Source organism: Festucalex cinctus, chromosome 19 (assembly GCF_051991245.1).
Source record: "Festucalex cinctus isolate MCC-2025b chromosome 19, RoL_Fcin_1.0, whole genome shotgun sequence".
Classification (NCBI taxonomy): Eukaryota; Metazoa; Chordata; class Actinopteri; order Syngnathiformes; family Syngnathidae; genus Festucalex; species Festucalex cinctus.
In genome coordinates this window covers 5,646,379-5,655,504 of record NC_135429.1, presented here as the reverse complement: position 1 = coordinate 5,655,504, position 9,126 = coordinate 5,646,379, and the positions used below count along the sequence as shown (strand labels likewise).

General features: G+C 39.8%; 1 long non-coding RNA gene across 1 annotated transcript; it reads left to right on the top strand.

Annotated features, from left to right (window-relative positions):
- The first annotated feature begins 4,465 nt into the window (after nucleotides 1-4,465).
- On the top strand, nucleotides 4,466-8,382 carry LOC144007015 (uncharacterized). Its single transcript, XR_013280011.1, has 3 exons — nucleotides 4,466-4,550; nucleotides 7,542-7,624; nucleotides 7,720-8,382. It is a non-coding gene; the product is annotated as an uncharacterized LOC144007015 (long non-coding RNA).
- Nucleotides 8,383-9,126: the final 744 nt, after the last annotated feature.

Sequence of the window (9,126 nt, the reverse complement as noted above, 5' to 3'; positions counted from 1 at the left end):
AAAAATATACAATGCTGCCATCTGCTGGCGTCGTTAGTGGGTGTTTTTGATTCCACAACCCATTGAGCAGGCAGTGCTGAACAAGACGAGAGAGAAGAAAAAAAAAAAACCTTAGTAAACATCAATTAACGTTTATGGCGGCATTCATTAGGATTTTAGCATACGTCATTAAACGTTTTTGGCAGTCAAAGAGTTAAAAAGTAGCTTAGTTACTTTTCTGATTACTTGAGTTTAAAAGTAACTTGTAAATTGTTCATTGCTAGACTGAATTGTGACTTCACAAAGTAACTGTAGTCTGATTACTCCACTGAGAAAGGTAATGTTAGATTGGTTGTTACTGCAAAAAAAAAAGAAATGAATACTTTAGGGTAAGCATAAATGTTAGCGGCGGTATGTATGTAATTATATGAGCATCTCGACATGGAGGGAGGGGTCGGGTGGGGGAGGGGGGCGGCTTTTCAGCTGCTGTGACCTGTGCCCATGCGGGTAAGCTGCTTTTATGAAATATCATTGATTTTCCTGAGTGGGATCAAGCAGAGGTGACATTTGTGGCACACACACACATGTTGCGGCAATATCTTTTCATATAAATTCATATTGGGTAAGACATTTATGTGGAGGTGCGTGTGTGCGAAAGGAGTCGCTTGATCGACAAACGAGTCACAACACGGCTTCACTTGTCTTGGCAGAGCGCCACTTGCGCAATCGTCTCCGCATCCCCTCTCGGCAGTTGGCCCGACTGATGTGATGCAACATTCGATGGTATTTTCACACTCAAATGACGAGTTAGAGGACTCCTTAATAAGCCTCCTTAATAATCGCTGTTTACACAAACGGTGTTGCGGATAATTGCCAGGTTGACTTCAGCAGCATCTCGGTAGGTGCTGCTGTTTTGGTTCGCGACGCAACATTGTGGAGTGACCGCATACTGAGTCTACAGCAATGCTAACTAATTTAAAAATATATATCATTCATGAGATTTAATTTGTATTAAACAACATTTCCACCGTATTCAATACCTTATTTGCCACATTCAGACCCGACTAATCCCTCTTTGCACACGACTACCGAACCTCACTGTGCTCCTATCCACCGACCTGGATATCTAGCTACAAATATAACTGTTTACCCCCTAACCCCCCCCCCCCCTTTTTTTTCCCACTTTCAGACCCGACTAGTCCCTCCTTGCAGGTACCGTAACTGAAGCTCACTGTCAGCCAATCTGTAGACCTGGCTAGCTCGCTACATATCAAGCTCATTCACATATATGATACCTGTCAATTTTTTGCCACGCTCAGACCCAACTAGTCCCTCCTTGCTCGTGACTGAAGCTTACTGTTGGCCTATCTACGGCTCTGGCTCGGTCACTACTTATCTAACTCACTCAAAGTAATATTATAAAGTAATAATATTATATTAATTTTTGCATTTTTGTCAGACCCGACTAGTTCCAATGAGTAGGTCAATCGATCTTACTCACTATCCACATATCTAACTCAAGACGTCTTCACATGTACTTTACATACCCTTATTTGATATTCCATTGATATTTTTTTGCAAAGTTCAGACCCGACTAGTCTAGTCCTCCTTTGCTTTGACTCAAGCTAATTAACGGCCATTCTATCTGGCTAACTGCAGGTAGCTATGTGTAATTTCCAACCTATTTAATATCCTTTTGATCTGTGCCCCGTTCAGACCCAACTAGTCCCTCCTTGCACTTAACTGAAGCTCACTGCAGGCCTATCTACCAACCTGGCTAACTAGCTATGTATCTAACTTGAAAAAACAAATAAATTAAATAATAAAAAAACCTCATATGTACATCACTGTATTTAATATCCTGTAGATTTCTTCACGTTCAGACCCGACAAGCCTCTCTTTGCACATGATTGAAAGTCATTGCCTTTTATCTCTGGCCTGCAGTCCATTAATAGCAGGTCAGCAGCCAGGAAGGTCTATGAAGCATCCCCAGTCCCACTAGCCCACTGGCCAACATGGACCCCCGGATTAATCCTCGCCTAATGCCATTTTTTTTTTTTTTTTATACAGTCAAGTGTAATGATTTGGAGCGGCATGGACAAAGCTTTAATGCAGACGCACTACAAAGTCCACGGGGAGAAATCCATCATCCTCGATGGTGTCCATATGTGGCGAGGGAGGGTCAGGGAAAGGCTGCAAACGGGCCATCCAGCTGTTGTGCCAGTTGTGTGGCGAACGGCAAGGATTAGCCAACGCTAAAGCTACCAGATAACCATTTGGGGGAGGCATTAACTCATTCACTGCCATTGACGGAAAAAGACGTCAAATGATGCATTTTTGCTGGACTGGCAGTGAATGTGTTAAAAATGACAATTAAGATTGTAATTCAAATTTTTACAATTACATATTGAAAGAAAGTAATTGATTGTACCATAATGTATTCGTCGTAATTAGCTCATCATCCAAAAATCCATTTCAAAGAGGAAGTCAGGCCAAAATGTTTCTTTATAATAATATATTATAATATTGTCTCGTTCATTAATCCACCCATTTTGATCCATCTCAAGGCGCAGTCATTTTGCCACTTGCTGTCAACTGAAAATGACATCACAGTTGCTCAGGACTCGGGTGACGGCCAATCACGGCTCAGCTTGCAAACGTCACCTGACCATACTCAGAAAACAGGTGAGTCCAATTTTTTATTAGGCTGGCAGTGAATGAGTAAATGGAATTTTAGAAATGAATTAAATAATTGATTAGGTGGATAAAATGCCAAAATTATTTGATTTAAAAAAAAAAAAAAGGAAATAATTTAAACACAATGATACTGTCAAATATCTAATTTTAATCAAGTATGATAATCACTGATCATGTCATTAATACATTCAATTAATGAATCTGTGTTGTAAAAACATATTTTCAGAAAATGTCATAAATTGCTAGCTAGTATTAATAATAACAAAAAAATAGCTTTTCAAATGTCGCAAAAAATAAAAGTGATTTCACATAATTTTTAAATAGTTTTATACATATTCTAAAACAGTTTAACAATAGTGTTAATAATAGCACACATAAAATAGTATTGGGCTATGATAACATAAACAAAATAATTATTAATACAATTGAAACGTTTGTAGTATAAAATTACTTGGACTAAGAAATGTTAATTAATGAATTATTATGAAAATATTAAAGTTAAAAGTGAAGTAAAAAAAAATTAAAACATTGAAATTATTGATAATAATGAAAGATAATATAACTATACTATAAATAAGTACTAAACTTGTATTTTAAGTGATTAAAAAGTCCCCAAAATGAAAAGGAAAATCTCAAATAATACTCAAACAATTTTGTAATCCTTACAACAAAACTACAATTATGATTAATTGTTTCTTGTGTTGACATATTGAATCGGATGTTGTCAAAACTTGAGTGTTGACTATTTCTAGTGTGTTTGCATTCAACATGGGGGGGAAAAAAAAGATAAATTTAGCAGTATGATGTAAACACATGCACGCACGCACTTTCTTGTTTTTCAAGCGTGCGCTCTTGGAGAAGGAGGAGACATCGGTGACGGTTTGCGTGTTTTGTCATGTTGGTAACCAAAGACGGGGGCAAGCGTGCACCCGCTAACCCGACGTCGACTGGGGGCATGTCGGGGGGAGGAGTCGCTTTTACACAACAACAACAACAACTCACACATGGCCAACAGGAGTATGTGTTTGGGACCGATATCCAGAAAGGAAGGGTGGCAAATCCATACTGTATGAATCCCAAGGGGGGTGCACCTGCCCGCTTACAGAGTGGCGAGCGGGGGCCCCTCTCAGGCAAAAGGCTCTTTTGTTCCTCTTTTCACGGGTTCTGCTCGCCTCTGATGACGGGCCCATTGTGGCTGGCTCCATGCGGGCCCGCGCCATTCAGAACCTCTGATAAAGCCCCCTTTCACACGCGCGGCAGAAGCAGGGGGAAGTGTGGAAAGGCCAAAAGAGGCGAGCAGCGGAATGTCCTCCATTCCGTCGTCCGCTGATCCGAGATGAGCAATGGCCGACGGAGTGAGGCGGACGCAAGGTCTTGTCTCTTCTGTTGTTTTCCAGCTTGTTGGTTCACACAGCGCGGGTATTTTTAAAAACATCTACTTAAAAAGAAAAAAAAAAAGACGAGTTTTGACCTTTTCTTCCGCACGCAAAGTAGCGTTTGTGAGGATTATCCCAAATGTCATCAATGTGCTTTCTTGCTTGTTTTTGTATTGGACTTATTTCAGCCACGCAGACAAATATATTCTAAAAGATTTATATTTTGATGTATTGATGATCTCTTCTGGATACTGTAACACCCTCCTCCATTCATACTATTCGTGCAGTGAACCCAATCACTCTCGTTTACACTGAATGTAATTTCACTAGTGACCACTAGAGGGCGGAACACGTATTTAGTTTGAGATGGTGTAAATGTGAAAGAAGAAGAAGAAGGAAACAGGAAGTATACTGCACAACCTACTTTTTGTTGCAAATTATTCATCTGTCATCTGCTGTAGTCCTGCTTTTTACGCCTACAGAAATCGACGACTATAGGTTAGTTTTATAATGAACACCTTTGGCCATGATTAATGATGTACGTTGTGAGATATGTTTTGATTATTTAATTTTTGATTTGTATAATGTAAACACAGAGCTGAAACTCATATTATTTTGTGTTTAAGTATGTTTGCATTATTTGAAAAGTGTGCTTAAAGAACTGAAGAAATATGCCGTAAATACTATCAAAATATATATAATATGCCTAAACTGTTAATATTTAGATAGTAAGGAAGCGTAGAACTGCAAATGTGGAGTAAACAGTTTTGCTCAACTCAACTTTATTTAAAAAGTACTTTCAAAATAGGCTCAACGTATGGTAAAATGTAGGCCAAATGCTAAAAACAGAGCATTTTTTCCCATAATGCCATAGGGTAATGTCACAATTGTACATGGACTATTATGGGGGGAAAAATGCTATGTTTTTAGCATTTATCCTACGTTTTACTAATACGTTTGAACAACTTTATCAAGATGTCCAAACGACTTTTCAAGACGTTCCAATATCGCGAATTTCACTTATTGCATGGCGGTCTGGAACGTAACCCCTGCAATGTAGCTGAGTGTGGCTGTATTCTTGGTTTTCAGGTGTTACTTTATGTGCATCAATTTAACAATTTGAACTGCACTGTGTATTAAATGTAAATTGTTGAAAGCTGTGAGCCTTTTTCACCCCGGACGCAGTTTTAAAGACGTTAGAGTTTCATTCGCAGTGGCACTCCCGGTCGCCGTTGAGCCAAAGGCATCTTACATAATTATGCATATTTATTTATTTATCGTGTGTAACCATGCAACTGAACCAAGTGTGGCTTTTTTTTTTTTTTTGTGTAGCTCAGGGAGGAGGAAGAAGACGAGGCCTTAAAAAAAAAAAAAAAAGAAACACACAAAAATGGATCGCAATAGAACGTCAGTCAGTATTGGTGTATTATTTTGTTTTTCCATGCGACGTCCCAAGCCAAACGCTTCCACAGGAAGTCGTGGACAGTTGAGGCCATAGGAGGACGCGAGGATAGAGTGAGGCCGGAGATGAATGAGAGATTTAAAAACACATTTGTATGATTTAAAGAGAGCTTTCATTTGAGAGGGGGGAAAAAAAGTCCATTAATCTTGCCGAACAGGCTCTAAATTTAGTTTCTCTAACGATGAGATGTGTCAGGCAGATTCAGCCCGACTATTTTTGGGATGAAGCCTGGCGATGATGTAATGCTGTGCAGCCGAGGTGGTCATCACCGAAGTGGCGCTCAGAACTGTCAACAATGCGGCAAAGTGCAAAGCAAAGCACATTTGACGTTGAATTTATAGTGGCGCCCTGAGATACGAGTGCCAGCCATTGTTTTGCTTTGACTTGAGAGCAAATATTTGAGATACTCTACAAGTGGCACATGGTGGCCGGTAGAGAAGAATTTTTGATTGCCAGTTTAGTGTCAAACTAAACATACAACAGAGAATTACATTTTGTGTATTTCAATCAAACATATCCATTGCTTAGCTTCATGCTAACAAACCATGTAGAACACCATTGACAGGCTAAACAATAGCATGGACGTCGCTTATGATAAATGAACATTTTTTATATTTATGGAGGGAATTTATTAAAGTATTTAAGATAACATGTAAGTTTATTTTTTTATTTTCTTGCATTATTTTGGTATGTTCCAAAGTATTTGCTTAATAGTATAAACATCGAAGTCTAAAACTACTTATCGAAGTATGAAATTACTTTAACTCTAAGTAAAATAATTAAATGTATTTTAGATGTTAAATTAATTAAATAGTATGTAATATACTCGGCTAAATATATTGTTTTGTTTGTTTTTTCACTTATATTTTATACATATGATCGGTGCTTATAAGTACTACTTTAAATATTTTACTTTTGATATATTAGTTACTAAATATAAAAAACAGTTCAAGCACTGAGTAAAAATGTATTCTTTTAGTTTAGTAGAATTTAGGGGAAATATGTATTTTTAAAATGCATACTGTACATGTAATAAAATTGCATTAATTAAAATTAACACAATTTTATTGTATTCATTTTTATCATTACTTTTATTTACAATATTTTTTGACTTTATAAATTAATTTCATTAAGTTTACAACATGCATATATCATATAACTATTTCATTGTATTTATATTGCTTGAATTACTTTTATTATATTGCAGTTGTTTAGTGTGTATTATAGAACGTATAAAAATATGGTATATTTTTCATTATCCTTGTGAAAGTGCTCCAGTACATAAATCAAGTTGAGTTATGTTTTAAAAATGACATAATAGTTGTCTGTGTTAATTGGCTGGTAAAATAACAGGCTTGTATACTGCGAGGCACGTGGCAGTGACCAAATATGACTCGTCGTCCTATAAATGGCTGCACATGCGTAAAATGGTATACGTGGAGGCTTGCTGTGCACGTATAGGAAGCACATATGGTCGGCAGCTAAATCATGGCTGCCGATCTCGGTTTTGACAAGCGGAGCGCGCTCGCCTTTGAACGCGAACATGTTTACCACATCTGTGAGGGAAGCGCAAACAAGTCGGCGTGATCCATCTCGGTATTTTTGGTCCGAGTGAAAAGAGATGAGAAGTTAAAAATATAACGCGCCGCCAAATGGCCCTGTCGGCACATTAGAGGTGCGCTGCCTTGCAGGCTTCAATCCGGCCATCACTGCTCGGATCCTTTGCACTATTGTGTGCAATTAAAAGTGATTTTAAACCACATTTGCCTCATTCCTGAGCAAAGAGAGTGAAATGTTAAGGGCAGCTCCATAGGTTAGGGTAGCAATTACAGGCGAGGCCTGGAGGGAGAGACAGGAAGTGTTGGAGAGATGTTTTAGATGCAACAAAACAAAGACAAGACTGCCTGGATCATGCTACTGTCCTGTCACATCCGTTTTTCGAAGAGTGTGGCATACCTGGCTCAATTGTCCTGTCCTGTCCTGTCCTGTCCTGTCTTATTTGCTACTCACCATGTCCATCCTCACAGGATGTAAGACATCCAGGACAGCCTGTTCCCCGTCTTGTCCTACGCCGCATCACTTGCACCAGGTTCCGGACGTGCTTCTGACGGTAGGCTAAATCCTGTCTTCTCTTAGCTGCACAAAAAAATTCATCCTTGCTGAACCTACCCACTCAATCCTTTTGTTGTGAAAATAAATTTGCAGATGACTAGCAAGGTCAGAAGTACGTCGTGGAACTGGTGCACGTACTGGAGTTCATGGGTCCGGACAGGAGCAATGAGCGGGACAGTCCTACCCCTGTGAGAAAGGGTTGCAAGGAATAGCTAATAGGACAGGGACAGGTTATGAACAATGAGCCAGGTAGCGTTACACTCTGTGAAGAAGGGATGCGACAAGTACCGCTAGCTTATAGAACAGGACAGAGCATGACAGGAGAATTGACTCGGGTAGTGCTACATTCTGAGAAAATGGTGAAAGCAGCAGCAAACAGGAAAGGACAGGTTAAGAGCAATGTAGCAGGCAGTGCTAGAACCCTCAAAGGACAGGAGAGGACTGGAACAGTGAGCCAGGATGTAATGATAAACAAATAGAACAGGACAAGAAAAGAGCAGTGACTGAGGCAGTGTGGCACCTTGTAAGGAAGTACAGGACATGCCTTTCTTCTATCTTAGAGCACTACCTGCCTCGCAGCTCCTGTCCTGTCCTGTTTCTTTTTGCTACTCGTGTCGCTTCAACACAGGGTGCAGCACTGCTGATGTCCTGTGCCATTCTGTCCAGTCTCGTCTCATCATGTCTCATAAGCATCTCTTTCTCTTACAGCTTAGAATTGCCTGTCTCTTAAGTGCTGTCCTGTTCTGTCCTATCCAATTTTTGTTGCATCCCTTCCTCACAGGGTTGAACACTGCTCACGTCCTGTGCCATCCTGTCCTGTCTCTTCTTATCCTGTCTCATAAACATCACTTTCTCATAGAACATAGAATTGTCTGTCTCTTAACTGCTGTCCTGTTCTGTCCTATCCAATTTTTTGTTGCATCCCTTCCTCACAGGGTTGAACACTGCTCACGTCCTGTGCCATCCTGTCCTGTCTCTTCTTATCCTGTCTCATAAACATCACTTTCTCATAGAACATAGAATTGTCTGTCTCTTAACTGCTGTCCTGTTCTGTCCTATCCAATTTTTTGTTGCATCCCTTCCTCACAGGGTTGAACACTGCTCACGTCCTGTGCCATCCTGTCCTGTCTCATCAGCATCTTTTTTTCTCATAGAACATAGAATTGTCTGTCTCTTAACTGCTGTCCTGTTCTGTCCTATCCCATTTTTGTTGCATCCCTTCCTCACAGGGTGTGGCACTGCTCATGTCCTGTGCCATCCTGTCCTGTCTCTTCTTATCCTGTCTCATAAACATCTCTTTCTCATAGAACATAGAATTGTCTGTCTCTTAACTGCTGTCCTGTTCTGTCCTATCCAATTTTTGTTGTATCCCTTCCTCACAGGGTGTAGCACTGCTCATGTCCTGTGCTATTCTGTCCTGTCTCTTCTCACCCTGTCTCATAAGCATCCCTTTCTCACAGAGCATAGAATTACCTAGCTCTTAACCGCTGTCCTGTTCTG